Here is a 13,401-nt window from a genome sequence, read left to right as displayed (position 1 = left end):
TCCTGGTGCGCCCCTCTCCTGCTCAGGGAATACGGCCAAACAGACTGAGAGGGTGCTTATCAAACCCTGTTCCCCTCGTGATAATTAAGCCTTTACGCCAAAATGTAAACTCAGTCAATTTGTACAATGTGATCACTTATGCAATTTTTAAAATGTAAACTTTGTTAAATCTGTCCAATTTATATCACAGATTTAATAAAATGTTTGAGGAGTTCAAAAGGACTTAAAACGATCACAACAGATTCATACTGATATTATGCTAATTAGAAGCCAAACAATATAAAAATATACATTTGAATTTTCTTTTCTTTTTATCCTATCACTTTTAATCACTGGGTGATGAAATTAAACATCAAAATATTTGGAATTCGTGATCATAATAAATTAAAAGCGCAAAACTGTCACCCAATTTGTAAAATAACTGAAATAATTCGTGAAAATTATATTTATTTTACTATTTTATATATGTTCCTGTGTTTGAAAGAACCCTCATCAATTGATCAATTGTCACCAGGCTACCACGCATTTCACTGTGACTGGTCACCACATAAGAAGATGGCATTTTCAGATGAACCAATTGATCTGGATTAGTCATCAACGCAGGGTTTGCCCGTGTATACATTTATGTCCAGAAGGGATTTGTCGTCTTTCTGATTTTTTAAAACTGTTTTTGTTTCAAAGACATTTGCAGGTAATTCATTTCATTACATAAGATCGAACAAAGGAGACACAACCACTTCTATACTAGGGATTGGAACCATGGAATTGCTTGTAACCCTGTCTTTCTGAAAAAGCTACATCGTGTTGTAACTGGCTTCCCACTACTTTCGGGGCGGTCGGGTAGCCTAGTGATTAAAGCGTTCGCTCGTCACGCCGAAGACCCGGGTTCGATTCCCGACATGGGTACAATGTTTGAAGCCCATTTCTGGTGTACCCCGCCGTGATTTTGCTGGAATATTGCTAAAAGTGGCGTAAAACCATACTCACTCACTCACTCCCACTACTTTCTGGCCAAAGCAACATTTCCCGAATACTAACTTCAGGACGAAGGCATCGCCTATAATTAAGAGACTTTCTAAGATGACAGCCATGAACTATCAACTTTTGGACATTCAATCAATCTCGATGAGTCTGAAGTGCGCTTAAAATATCTCCGGATATGTGTTTTGATGCAGAAACAAGATTGTTTATTTATTCATCCTTGTTGTGTCGCTGAAGCACCCGGAAATGATGTGTCCAGTATAAGATGAGGAAGCAGTGGAGAAGGAATCAATAGTCCTTGGGGTGAGCCATGCCGTCAGCAAGGGGATAGACAAAGTACCTTTCTGTGAGTGAACTAAGGAAGAAGGTATACTTTGGAGCTAGGCTCAGGTGGTTCTTTAGGTGTCGTCAGTATACATACAGGGGACCCGTGAAGATCAGGGGCGGAATAGGTCTTCAGGAACCCATGCTTGCCGTAAGAGGCGACTAACGGGATCGGGTGGTCAGGCACTGGGTTGTCTCGTCCGTCATATAGCTGGAATTTTACTTACTTACTTACTTACTTACTTACTTACTTACTTACTTACTTACTTTCAAAGGGAGGATGTGGATGTGTGGTTTTTGATTTGCGTTTTATTAGTTCTGACTAGTGGTGGTTTAATTTTGTAGATTATATGCGGCCTAGTTGTGCAGTTTCAATTAGGAGTATGTGTTGATACATTATCTGTCAAAGTTATGGTATTCAGAAATGGCGGACCCCTTAGAAATTATGAAAAATGGAAATTTAATAGTGTATATATTGAAACCGTGTCGTTTTATAGATATTTGGGTATTGTGTTCACACCCAAACTTGTTTGGACTAAGGCACTAAATACTCTTGCTGCACAGAGTAACATTATGACATTATATAGATATCAAAAGAAAGTTGGTAATATACCCTGTCAAGATTTATTTAAGATATTTGATGCTATGATTGTGCCTATTGTCTGTTACGGCGCAGAAATATGGGGCATCTCATATTGTAAAATTATTGAAGATGTACAGAACAAAATGTGTAAATGGTTTCTAAATACAGGTAAAACAACAAACAATGGTATGGTTTTAGGAGAGTGCGGAAGAGCCCCTCTCCAGTGTGTGTATACCACAAGGGCCATCAAGTATTGGTGCAGGCTACTGCGTTTGGACGAGCGCAGACTGCCTCGCCAATGTTATTTAATGCTCAAATCACTGGACCATTCTGGTCGCACCACATGGGCTACTCACATTAAGAATATTTTGTTTAAATTAGGTTTTGAATATGTATGGTTAACACAAGATGTTGGCAATGTGAAGGTATTTATTCATCTTTTTAAGCAAAGATTATTTGATAACCTTCAACAATCATGGTGTAGTTCTATCAATAGTATATCTGATACCTTTTATTATAAACATTTTAAATCCCTGTTGAATGTAGAAAAATATCTTACACTCCCCATACCAGTATATCTGAGAATATGTATGACTCGTTTCAGATGTAGCAAGTTTAACCTTGCAATTGACTTGGGGAGATACACAAATGTCCCATAAGTAGATAACATTTAATAACCATCCACCCTCACCCTCATTTGATGACGTCACAAGTGCACCTAGAAACCCCACGTGACTGATGACGTCACATAACCTTGACCTTGAGGGTGGGGGTGTGTTGCCAACGTCATTGCCTCATTAATATGCAGAATAACTCATTAATATGCAAATGTATGCATGACGTCACAGGTCAATTAGGTTAATAAAGGGTCAACTGACCAAATGCAATCATGCAATGAATGACTTGACCATTCGTTAACCGTAGAACACGGGATAGTAATGAATGTCCCTATATGGACATGTTACTACGACCGGGGGTTGGGTTGGGTCTTGACTCACGCGGAATGGAATGTCATTGTAAGACCATTTTGGCGCGAGAACATGTGGTAAACATTTGAACCTTTTGCGTTGAAGACATTTCTCTGTGCACATTAGGTGGCAGGCTATGTGTGGTAATATTAAAAAGCCCAGGAACAGGTTCATGTAGAAAGATCTCCCGATATTCAATTACGTTCATTAAGGGTCAACTGACCGGATGCAATCATGCAATTAATTACTTGACCATTCGTTAAACGTAGAACAACACGTGTCTAAAAACAAGATGGCGGACGTTGCCATGAACGCTCACGGGCTGTCACGTGTCCTCGGTTTGAATCTCGCGCCTGACCTACAAGTCAGTTCTATGAGGCCCCATTCCACATCTCAGGCTACGTTGATCCATAAGTCCAATAACTCATTCATTGTCAAATATAATCATGATGTCACAGGTCAGAAAGGCTAATGAGAGGTCTGTTGTTCCAATGCAAGAAGGAAATGTGTTAATGAGTCCTTCATTAAGTGAGAACAAGGCGTAGTAATGAGTGTCCCTATATGGAAGTGGCTACTACGAGGTTCAAATGTGATTCACGGGGAAAGGAATGTCATTGTTCGACATATTCCATTGACGCATGTATTTCGTGTAGTAATGACTGTCACATGTGGCAAAGAGGGGTGTGAGTTGAATTTCCATAGAAACCACATGTCCAGTTCTTAACTCTTCTAGTGTTACCTATTATAAGTTCCTTTTAACAAACAGTTGCCATGACAACTTTATAAAAAAATAAGGGTTAACAGTCTTGACTCCTAGCTAGAGCTCAGCTCGGAGAAATATAGAGTCGGTATCGCGAAACCCGTGTGTTGAAGACTGTAATGTATGCCAGTCTGGTATATGACGTTTTAATACTGTAAAATTCTATTCTTTTTTCTAAAAGATGTTTGAGTTCAAAATGTCGATTGAGTTTCCTATTTCAATGGAAAAAATACTCGTTTAACCCATACCCAGAATCATTTTCATGAGAAAAAATAGAGTGAAATAACGTAGATTAGTAGATAACTTCTAAGAGATAAGATTACTTGAGCATTCATTAACAAAGAACAATGGATAGTAATGAATATCCTTATATGGAAACTTAGGTCACCAATCCCTCATTAATATGCAAGGTAACTCATTAATGTGTAAATGTATAAGTGATGTATCAGGTTAATTAGATGAATACAGGGTCAACTGACCAGATGCAATTTACTTACATTAACAAAGAACAATGGATAGTAATGAATATCCTCATATGGAAACTTGACATCGCACGCGAAATGGAATGTTATTGCGACTGAATTTTGCCGTCTTTTTGCACCTTTTCTCCATGCTCATTCGGGGGGCTGCGTCTGCTGAGATTATCAGCCCAGGAATAAGAGTGTGATCTATGTCAATATGTGTTATAAAACTCAACGGTAGTGTTGAGTGACTGACATTTTCACTCTAACCTTGCTGACAGATAAGACGTCCGTTTTCAAAATGAAGAGAGTTTCAGAGGATATATTTGGACCTACAGTCATTTTCACAAAGCATAGCAAGACCAAGTCGAGAAAAACATGTCGGAGAAAATCAATGGCATCAAAGGGGTCGCCGAAGAGACTGGTTGCATCTAAGAAGAAAAAGATGACAACCAAGAAAGCGAAAATGACTATACTGAAAATGCAACCCGTGTCGAAAGTAAAGGCTGTTGTGAAACGAATCCGACCTGCCATGAAGCGTCGCATGGCTGAAGGAAATAAAAGAATGCTTCAGACCCTCTCATCGTGCACTTATCGTATTTGATCACTATGGAGGTTACCACCTGTCCAGACTGAGACAAGAGTTTTTAGGCAAAAAGATAATCAACAGAGACATCAGAAGCAGATGCACAGGTCAACTCAAAACTCGCCTTCTTTTCTTCCTCCTCTGGTTAAACACCCTCCTTCTCCTCCTCTGGATAAACTCCCTCCTCCTCCTCCTCCTCCTCCTCATGATAAACACCCTCCTCCTCCTCCTCCTCTGGATAAACACCCTCCTCCTCCTCCGCCTCCTCCTCCTCCTCCTTCTCTGGATAAACACCCTCCTCCTCCTCCTCCTCTGGATAAACACCCTCCTCCTCCTCCTCCTCTGGATAAACTCCCTCCTCCTCCTCCTCCTCCTCCTGTGGATAAACACCCTCCTCCTCCTCCTCCTCCTCCTCCTCTGGATAAACACCCTCCTCCTCCTCCTCCTCTGGATAAACACCCTCCTCCTCCTCCTCCTCCTCTGGATAAACACCCTCCTCCTCCTCTGGATAAACACCCTCCTCCTCCTCCTCCTCCTCCTCCTCTGGATAAACACCCTCCTCCTCCTCCTCATCCTGTGGATAAACACCCTCCGCCTCCTCCTCCTCCTCCTCCTCCTCATGATAAACACCCTCCTCCTCCTCCTCCTCTGGATAAACACCCTCCTCCTCCTCCTCTGGATAAACACCCTCCGCCTCCTCCTCCTCCTCCTCCTCTGGATAAACACCCTCCTCCTCCTCCTCTGGATAAACACCCTCCTCCTCCTCCTCCTGTGGATAAACACCCTCCTCCTCCTCCTCCTCCTGTGGATAAACACCCTCCTCCTCCTCCTCCTCCTCCTGTGGATAAACATCCTCCTCCTCCTCCTCCTCCTCTGGATAAACACCCTCCTCCTCCTCCTCCTCCTCCTCTGGATAAACACCCTCCTCCCCCTCCTCCTCCTCCTCCTCTGGATAAACACCCTCCTCCCCCTCCTCCTCCTCCTCCTCCTCCTCTGGATAAACACCCTCCTCCTCCTCCTCCTCCTGTGGATAAACACCCTCCACCTCCTCCTCCTCCTCCTCCTCCTCTGGATAAACACCCTCCTCCTCCTCCTCCTACTCCTCAGGAAACCTGTGTCGAAAATAAAAAGCTGCTGTGAAATGAACCCAAGCTGTCTTTAAGCATTGCATGGGTGAAGGGTATTAAAGAATGGTTCAGACCCTCTCATTGCGCACTTATATTTGTTCACTATGGAGGTTACCAACTGTCCAGACTGTGGCAAGAATTTTGTGCGAAAAGATAATCTACAGAGACATCAGAAGCAGGTGCATAGATCAACTCAAGACTCGCCTTCTCTTCTTCCTCCTCTGGATAAACACCTTACTCCTCCTACTCCTTCTCCTCCCGATAAACACCCTCGTCCTCCTCATCAGGAAATATCTCCACGTTTGCTTTCATCTCGGGAACACCAGCGACACGGACGGTTCAAGTTCCTTGTACCCTCGAATAGCATCGTTGTTGGACCCAGTGGATGCGGAAAGTCGGTGTTTGTCTTCAACCTATTACGTCGTGGATTCGTTCAACCCCTGCCCGACTGTATTGTCTGGTGTTATACTGTGTGGCAACCGCTTTACGATAGCATTCTTCAAACTTTACCTCAAGTACGGTTTGTGAAAGGAATACCTTACAATCTCGAAGATGAAAACTTCTTTGATGCCCGTAATCAGAACATGATGGTGTTGGATGACTTTTTGTCGGAAGCAAAGAATGACAATCGGATTTCCCGTCTGTTTACCCAAACCTCCCACCACAAAAATGTCATTATCTTTTTGCTATTGCAAAACCTCTTCCCGAGAGGTAAGGAATCTAGGGACATTGCTCTAAATTCTCATTATGTCACACTTTTCAATTTGCCAGTGGACAGACAGCAGGTGAAGTTATTCGCCAGAAGAATATTTCCTGAAGACATTGGTAAATTTATGACTCTTTATGAAAGGGCTGTTGAAACCCCTTATGGACACCTTACAGTGGATCCCAAACCCGGTACAAGTGAGAATAATAGATTACATGTCAACGTCTTGACAACCAGCGACAATCAACCTGATCACAGTGCTTTACAACAACAACAACAACAACAACGGGTAAAAGATGTCTCTCTAGCATTAGACGTGCAGACAGCTCCTGACATTCGTGCTGATCACACTTCAATTTCCAAAAAAAGGTCTCTAAGCTCTGACGACGACGACGTTGAAACAGCATCCATCTCGAGTGACGACACAGGACCTTTTACCATGGCCACTGCGTGTACTGACTGCGGCGTATTGATAGACAATATGCACGATCTACAGCGACATATTAGATCATGGTGTCCAGCAAACAACAACTTGAAATGCAAAAGAAAATGTCTCAGATACGAGAGTGACGACAACGGCGACGACGATGAGGAACGACTTCCTGAACAGAAAGGTGGAGGTCTCGCTGTCAAACGTCGTCGCTGGAAGTCGCCAAACACCGACGTGGATGCGGAGGAGTGGCAAAATGTTGGTCTACAACGCATCTGGATTCGTGTGTACAACATCAAGCACGACGCAATGAAACTCAAGAGGAAAAAGTACAGACAACAGGGTCGAACAGAAGAATGGATTGACAGAAAAATGAAACAGATGTGGGAAAGCGAATTGACCGACAGTCTCAAAAGTGTCATAGAGTTCTCCCAATATTTTAGACAGGCGCCTCTATTTCAACCCATCCTAGACAGCCTGAGCGTTATGGATCCCGGCACTGATCAATCTTTTATCAAAAACAAGATCGCTCGTTTCACGATAACTGTGATGAAAGACATTCTGACTCGTGTAGACATACCTGAAGCAGATAGTGACACTGAATCTATCTCAGCCGCCGATGATGGCGATGACGAGCAGAGCGAGCAAGAATAAAAACCTTGCTCTCGTGTTACAACCCTTCAGTTGAGATTTTGTGTTACCCAAAGCAATGACACGGAAGAATCGGTCACCGAGTCGAGGTAAAGGAAGAAGATTTGGACTTATCCATGTATTGAAAACAGGACCTGTCATTAAGTCAAAACAGATTTCTCTAAATGACAGCTCCCTGACGTCAAAGAAACGCCTGGTCGTATACATCAGGAGACCGGTCAAGTTGGGACCTCCAGGACGCAAACATCTATAAATGTCACAAAGATGGTCGTCTCCATCAGATGCATCTGAGTGGTGTATTTCATGTCGAGATTAAACACTTAAATCTTTTCTAAAATCATTGAACTGTCAAGGTTTTTAATCATTTTGTAAATCGTTGAAATCACTCGAACTCTACACTTGTAAAGACAACACCCTGTGTTGTTAATAAAAGCCTCTTTACAGTGTATATTTTGTTGTTGTTTTAATTCATGTCATACATATGGTCAATATGCCTCTGGAAAGCAATTATCTTCACAAGCCGATCACACGACAGTTTGCTTGTGTTTTTTTTTTTAATTTTTTTTTTAGTATCATACAGTTACTAACACGAACTTGTCTATAGTAAAACCACACTGTTAACACTTCAATTCAACGAGAACTGTGAACCTACAGTGAGTGAGTGAGTATGGTTTTAAGCCGAAATGGGCTTCACACATTGTACCCATGTCGGGAATCGAACCTGGGTCTTCGGCGTGACGAGCGACGCTTTAACCAATCAGCTATCCGACCGCCCCTCCGTACAGATTCACATCATAGATCTATCCAACTTCATTCGAGGTGCTCTGACGTCAGCACTTACAAAAAAGGAGCTCTTTTCAACAAATTGTCACAGGATAGGTTTTCAATAGCCTATTTAGGCTGAAATTCGATTGTTAAAACGAACCAATGTCCAGCTTGGCACTCAAGGGGTTAAACTTTTGGAACTATATTTAAATGAGAATCTTGCGTGCCCGGAGACTTTAGAAAATTGGAATCTTTGTAAAACGATTTAGTGTTAAATATTATTGTTTAATCACGTTTGTATACACGCAACGAATAAATATTCTTGATGTAAGTGTATTGTCATTTTGTTTGTTTTGTAACATATACCCAACCTGATACAAAACAGTAAATTAACCTTGTGATATTCGCTGCAAGAGGTTTTGAGTTGAAGGTAATGAACGCTGTGATGTGACATGGTGAAATAATAGAAAAAAATATACAATAATTGGTATCAATAAACTTAAGAAATTTTGATTTGGTAAAATACAATGTATAACACTTTTTTTAAATTTTCCGACTTGCAGACGAACTCGCATTAGTCTTTTTGTTCAAAATCGAAATGGATATATTTATCAAAACCAAAAAAGTATATACGGATGTACAAGTGCTATTCGATAACTAAACTAGGGAAAGATGCATATGAAAACCATGCACATGTTGCTGAGATGATCTCCTGACTTCTACATACTCTTTGGAAGATATTAGACATAAACACAATTAACGAAAAGTATTCTTATAACTGCAAATTAACACGAATATACACTCATACTGTAAGTAGGTCAAGGGTCAGATGCATTCGGGCAGTGTTTGAAGTAAAATGCTCGAATTTCAACTCGTGAAATAGTCGTTCGTTGGTTTCTCCTGTAATTACAAATACTCTGAATCAGGCATAATAGACACATACTTTGGAAGACATCCTCTCTCCGACTTTAATTTATCGTGCAAAACACTGTATTCTCCCACCGAATATCATGTTTCCCACTTGATTTTGTTATAACACACAGAGGTGAAGTTTCCAGCTAACACCCCATGTTCTCAATTAATTTCCAATAATTATCAAATTGACTTCCAAGTTATCAGGTAACGACCATTCCGTTAGCTAGCTATCGCGGTATTATAATATGTATCTAGCAAACAATGGTTAAATGGTCAGTTTGAAGTTAAAACTAGCATGAAATATTACACAATGATTTTGCAAATTCGTACTTTGCAGAGTTAAAGGATATGGTTGTAAATTTCACACAGGCGAATTGGTGTTTTTTCATATAATAAGTATTGTTCTTTTACAAAATTAGATCCTGATATTCTTAGTATTCATCATGCCTTTATTGAATAGCATGTGTATAGTAACTCATACCATATGTGAACTTTCTACAACGGAGTGGAGCTGTGGTTAACCAACCCCCTCCATTCATAAGCAGGCGATAAATGGCATGTGGTGACCTCAATTTCAGGAGGCTCTCTAGTCAGTATTCACAAAACAGCGACACTGACAAAACAAGGTGTTATGTGTTTAACATATACCAACTCATTCGGAGTGTTGTAAAATAAACCTCACTTGTTACCATATAAGCAATATGATCTACTGTCAGATGCGTCGACAACTGTGTACACAGTACACTAACTAAATATGGAAATATTACTATACCCATTGAGCGTTGTAAAGATGGTGATCACGTGACTCCCCAGCGAATATGTACTTGGTGAAGCTTGCGTTGAATTGATCATCGGGTTATCTTCCTGACCACTGACAGAGGACACAATACACCAAACGATTAATCTTAAGGTTTTAAAAAACTAATTATGCTAAATTCAGAATATTCTAACTTTATCTCGAGTCATAGAAATTTATCATGACAAGGGTTAACTAACACTATGCTAAGATCACCTTTTTAAAACCTTAAGATTAATCGTAACTGTTTTGTAAAAAGAGATAAAAAAAGACAATATAAGAATACATTGATCGATGTCTGACTTTATTAAACAGCACATAGGTGACACATGTCTCTTCATTATGATGGTTCTTCAATGGGATGCCATTTGTGGTGCACACATTCTGGAACAAAGGGAACATTGAATTTGTACATGTACTTTTTTATTCCTAAATGAGAATTCGTTGAAATTGATAAGATAATAAACTCAATCAAGATTTTTTTTCATACAAATGCATACATCATGCAGAAACAGGCTATAACATCTACAGCCAGAAATCGCAATGCTAGTAGCCAAAAGCTCGCAAAGCAAAGTATAGTCTGTATCAGAAATCACTTTGTTACATTTCATAAATAGTAAATTTTCATGAAATCACTTTGAGTATTCTATTTCTTGCTTTGTAAAATGTTTAACGAGTGATGTTTTATCAACAACAACAACAAAAAGAAGAAGGATTATATCTGATTTCTGTTGGGTATTAAACTCTACAAATGGATTAGTAAAATAAGAATCTGTTTTAAGTTTAACTGTTAAATAATATGAATTATTTTGTCAAAAGCATGGTGTACAAATGCATACATAACATTACAAAAATGCTTTACACAAATATGCATTAGAGGTAGACAGATGAGAAAGAAAGAAAAAAGATTTCAATGTAACTAATAACATATCAGTAAATAATTTGTAAAAATATTTAGATTAAAATTATTACTCACCTAAGACTGACTCTGACACAGCAGCACGTCACCTCCATTCTCCTCATTCATTCCGTCTTCAATATTGTCAGCAAGGTTAGAGTGAAAATGTCAGTCACTCAACACTACCGTTGAGTTTTATAACACATATTGACATAGATCACACTCTTATTCCTGGGCTGATAATCTCAGCAGACGCAGCCCCCCGAATGAGCATGGAGAAAAGGTGCAAAAAGGCGGCAAAATTCAGTCGCAATAACAATCCATTTCGCGTGCGATGTCAAGTTTCCATATGAGGATATTCATTACTATCCATTGTTCTTTGTTAATGTAAGTAAATTGCATCTGGTCAGTTGACCCTGTATTCATCTAATTAACCTGATACATCACTTATACATTTACACATTAATGAGTTATCTTGCATATTAATGAGGGATTGGTGACCTAAGTTTCCATATAAGGATATTCATTACTATCCATTGTTCTTTGTTAATGAATGCTCAAGTAATCTTATCTCTTAGAAGTTATCTACTAATCTACGTTATTTCACTCTATTTTTTCTCATGAAAATGATTCTGGGTATGGGTTAAACGAGTATTTTTTCCATTGAAATAGGAAACTCAATCGACATTTTGAACTCAAACATCTTTTAGAAAAAAGAATAGAATTTTACAGTATTAAAACGTCATATACCAGACTGGCATACATTACAGTCTTCAACACACGGGTTTCGCGATACCGACTCTATATTTCTCCGAGCTGAGCTCTAGCTAGGAGTCAAGACTGTTAACCCTTATTTTTTTATAAAGTTGTCATGGCAACTGTTTGTTAAAAGGAACTTATAATAGGTAACACTAGAAGAGTTAAGAACTGGACATGTGGTTTCTATGGAAATTCAACTCACACCCCTCTTTGCCACATGTGACAGTCATTACTACACGAAATACATGCGTCAATGGAATATGTCGAACAATGACATTCCTTTCCCCGTGAATCACATTTGAACCTCGTAGTAGCCACTTCCATATGGGACACTCATTACTACGCCTTGTTCTCACTTAATGAAGGACTTATTAACACATTGCATTCGTGCATTGGAACAACAGACCTCTCATTAGCCTTTCTGACCTGTGACATCATGATTATATTTGACAATGAATGAGTTATTGGACTTATCGATCAACGTAGCCTGAGATGTGGAATGGGGCCTCATAGAACTGACTTGTAGGTCAGGCGCGAGATTCAAACCGAGGACACGTGACAGCCCGTGAGCGTTCATGGCAACGTCCGCCATCTTGTTTTTAGACACGTGTTGTTCTACGTTTAACGAATGGTCAAGTAATTAATTGCATGATTGCATCCGGTCAGTTGACCCTTAATGAACGTAATTGAATATCGGGAGATCTTTCTACATGAACCTGTTCCTGGGCTTTTTAATATTACCACACATAGCCTGCCACCTAATGTGCACAGAGAAATGTCTTCAACGCAAAAGGTTCAAATATTTACCACATGTTCTCCCGCCAAAATGGTCTTACAATGACATTCCATTCCGCGTGAGTCAAGACCCAACCCAACCCCCGGTCGTAGTAACATGTCCATATAGGGACATTCATTACTATCCCGTGTTCTACGGTTAACGAATGGTCAAGTCATTCATTGCATGATTGCATTTGGTCAGTTGACCCTTTATTAACCTAATTGACCTGTGACGTCATGCATACATTTGCATATTAATGAGTTATTCTGCATATTAATGAGACAATGACGTTGGCAACACACCCCCACCCTCAAGGTCAAGGTTATGTGACGTCATCAGTCACGTGGGGTTACTAGGTGCACTTGTGACGTCATCAAATGAGGGTGAGGGTGGATGGTTATTAAATGTTATCTACTCCCATACACTGAACGATTATGTAAATATTGTATAGAAAATGGTATATCTTTTATTGAAGATGCATTTCATGTTTTACTTGTATGTGAGCGTTATTCAGCCCTAAGAAATATGTATCTTAAACAGTATATCAAGTTTCAAACTGTAATATCTTTTACTGAAATTATTTCATCAGAAAACTTTGATGTTGTATAACACATGTTTATATCTATATAAAGTCCAACGGCTAAGAGAAATTTAAATCGACTACTTCCTTGGCATGCGTAGTTCATGCAATCAACCATTGTCTGTATTATGGGCCTATGGCCTTCTTACTGAATAAACTGTCTGTCTGTCTGTCTGTCTGTCTGTCTGTCATTATCTGTCTGTAGAATGGTAGCCACCTTCACTGCACAACCTTGTGGCTGCGTTTATGCGAGTGGTATGCACACCTGTGGGGTCTCTGTGGAGAAATTCATATTTGATGACAGAAAGGTCATGCGTCTTTACTGCTATTGTG

This window comes from Haliotis rufescens, unplaced genomic scaffold (assembly GCF_023055435.1).
Source record: "Haliotis rufescens isolate VD_foot unplaced genomic scaffold, xgHalRufe1.0.p SCAF_11, whole genome shotgun sequence".
NCBI lineage: Eukaryota > Metazoa > Mollusca > Gastropoda > Lepetellida > Haliotidae > Haliotis > Haliotis rufescens.
Note: the sequence above shows the minus strand (reverse complement) of the source record.